Consider the following 601-nt stretch of genomic DNA (forward strand, 5'->3'; position numbering starts at 1 on the left):
GGAGATATGTGGTCAAACCAATGCACCTGCAGCCTCCTCCTCCTCCTCCTCCTCCTCCTCCTCCTCCTCGTCCTCCTCCTCCTCTTCTTGATGATGATGCTGGACACAACCTCCCTGGCAATGAACAGCTCCAGGCAGGGCTATCCTGCTCCTCTCCCCTGCTGCATACACATCAGTAGAGGCTCTTCAGTGAATGATCTTTTGTCAGAGACAGAAAGACAGGTGTATAAGAAATGCCACATACTATTAGCACTGAGTATATTGGAGATTTTTTTTGGTCATAGACCCTCCTTAAACATCAAGTTCACAGAAGCCACTAGGGCCACAGGCTGCAACAAGCAATAAAAAGGGGTGTCAAGTCGCAAACAGTTAGACAATGAAACTACACAGAGGTCAAACAGTCAGTTAGTTGATTAGTCAACCAATAGAAAAATATTCTACAACTACTTTTTTCAAGCAAAAGTAACAAAATATTTCTGCTTTAAACGATTAACTGAATATTTTTTGGCTTTGGACTGATGGTCAGACAAAACAGTCTATTTGAAGTCATTAACTTTAACTTCAGGAAATTGCACATTTTCCACTATTATTATGCCGATAG

Source organism: Morone saxatilis, unplaced genomic scaffold, assembly GCF_004916995.1.
Source record: "Morone saxatilis isolate NCDOM2014 unplaced genomic scaffold, NCSU_SB_2.0 Contig0, whole genome shotgun sequence".
Taxonomy (NCBI): Eukaryota; Metazoa; Chordata; class Actinopteri; family Moronidae; genus Morone; species Morone saxatilis.